We start from the raw sequence: 2,267 nt of genomic DNA, 5'->3' as shown, positions 1-2,267 counted from the left end.
TTCAGGATTTTCACTGTGTAGACGGTGAGTTATGGCCCTGGGTTGCTGGGTTTAACTTGTGTTACTGTGTAATCTGTAAGTTTATTTATTTATTTATTTATTGACAGGTAGAATTAGAGACAGAGAGAAAGGTCTTCCTTCAGTTGGTTCACCCCCAAATGGTTGCTACGGCTGGCACGCTGCGCCCATCTGAAGCCAGGAGCCAGGTGCTTCTCCTGGTCTCCCATGCAGGTGTAGGGCCCAAGCACTTGGGCCATCCTCCACTACCTTCCCGGGCCACAGCAGAGAGCTGGACTGGAAGAGGAGCAACTGGGACAGAACCGGTGCCCCACCCGGGACTAGAACCCGGAGTACCGGCGCCGCAGGCGGAGGATTAGCCTAGTGAGCTGCAGCATGGGCCAACCTATAAGTTTATACTAGAACTTACCAGCTAACTCAAAATTGAGTTTTCAGATTCATCTGAGTTTTCTGGGCTTCTGGATTTTCAGCGTGTAGCCTGTGGATCCTAGAATTTTCTTGGGGTCCTTGAAACCCAGCTGTCTAGTATCTGCCACATAACTGTCTCCAATCGTCTCTAAATCTCTCTCTCTCTCTCTTTTTTTTTTTTTTTTTTTGACAGGCAGAGTGGACAGTGAGAGAGAGAGAGACAGAGAGAAAGGTCTTCCTTTGCCGTTGGTTCACCCTCCAATGGCCGCCGCGGCCAGCGCGCTGCGGCCAGCGCACCGCGCTGATCCGAAGGCAGGAGCCAGGTACTTATCCTGGTCTCCCATGGGGTGCAGGGCCCAAGGACTTGGGCCATCCTCCACTGTGCTCCCTGGCCACAGCAGAGAGCTGGCCTAGAAGAGGGGCAACCGGGACAGAATCTGGCGCCCCGACCGGGAGTAGAACCTGGTGTGCCAGTGCCGCAAGGTGGAGGATTAGCCTAGTGAGCCGCGGCGCCGGCACATCAATGTCTTCTTAATATGTTTACTCTCTATTTTCTTCTAGTAGTTTCAAGTCTTAAATTTAGGAATTTGATCCATTTTGAGTTGATTTTTGTATATTGGTAAGAGAGAAAGAGATCTAATTTCATTCTTCTATGTATGGATTTACAGTTTTTCCAGTACCATGTATTGAAGAAACTGTTTTTTCTTCATTGTACATCTTTGACATCTTTGTGAAAAAAGATGTGTGGTTTTATTTGATTTTTTTATTTTGAATTCTCTATTCTGTTCATTGTTGTGAGTTCCTTTTTTGTGCAGTACCATGCTGTTTTGTTACTATAGCTTTGTATTATGTTTTGAAGTCCAGTGTTGTGATGCCTCCAGCTTTGGTCTTTTTGCTCAGGGTTGCTTTGCATTTTCCATGTCTTCTGTAGTTCAATAAGAATTTGTTGAGTGCTTTTGCTAATTCTGTGAAGAATGTCATTGGTATTTTAATGAGGATTGTATTATATCTGTCAATTGCTTTTAGTAGTTGGACTTTTTCATTTGACAGAGTTACAGACAGTGAGAGAGACAGAGAGAAAGGTCTTCCTTCCGTTGGTTCACTCCCCAAATGGCCGCCATGGCCAGCGCTGTGACGATCTGAAGCCAAGAGCCAGGTGCTTGTGGTTCATAAGCATGATGACTGGGTTGCTCATGTGGCTGTGTGAGATGTGCCTCCCTCTAAAACTTGTTACGACGCGGCACATGACCTGTCTGACGTAAAGAAAAAAAAACTTTAAAAAAAAAATATTTTTATTTATTTATTTGACAGGTAGAGAGAGAGAGAGAAAGGTCTTCCTTCTGTTGGTTCACTCCCCAAATGGCTGCAATGGCCAGAGCTATGCTGATCCGAAGCCAGGAGCCAGGTGCTTCCTCCTGGTCTCCCCTGCGGGTGCAGGGTCCCAAGCATTCAGGCCATCCTCCACTGCCCTCCCAGGCCACAGAAGAGAGCTGGACTGGAAGAGGAGCAACTGGGACTAGAACCTGGTGCCCATATGGGATGCCAGCGCCACAGGCAGAGGATTAACCTAGTGCGCCATGGAGCTGGCCCCAAAAGAAATCTTTAAAAAGAAGAGGAAGAAGAAGGAAGTTAGAATCAGGAGCCAGAGTTGGGAATCAAACCCAGATAGCCTGACGTGGGACATGGGCATCTTAACCACTATGCTAAATCTCCACCCTGGATGACATTCATTTCTTTCTGTTACCAAATTGCTATGGGTGAGATTTCAAAAACTGTGTTGGACAGAGGTGTGAAAGTGGGCTTCCTTGTCTTATTCCAGATCCGAGAGGAAATGCTTTTAG

At 46.8% G+C, this 2,267-nt stretch overlaps 1 non-coding gene across 1 annotated transcript; it reads left to right on the top strand.

Annotated features, from left to right (window-relative positions):
- Nucleotides 1–1,580: 1,580 nt before the first annotated feature.
- LOC138847941 (small nucleolar RNA U13) lies at nt 1,581–1,685 on the top strand. The gene has a single exon (XR_011385817.2). It is a non-coding gene; the product is annotated as a small nucleolar RNA U13 (small nucleolar RNA).
- Nucleotides 1,686–2,267: the final 582 nt, after the last annotated feature.

This window comes from Oryctolagus cuniculus, chromosome 1 (assembly GCF_051225735.1).
Source record: "Oryctolagus cuniculus isolate XC-2025 breed Fujian yellow rabbit chromosome 1, ASM5122573v1, whole genome shotgun sequence".
NCBI lineage: Eukaryota > Metazoa > Chordata > Mammalia > Lagomorpha > Leporidae > Oryctolagus > Oryctolagus cuniculus.
This window is presented reverse-complemented; position numbering and strand designations above follow the sequence as displayed.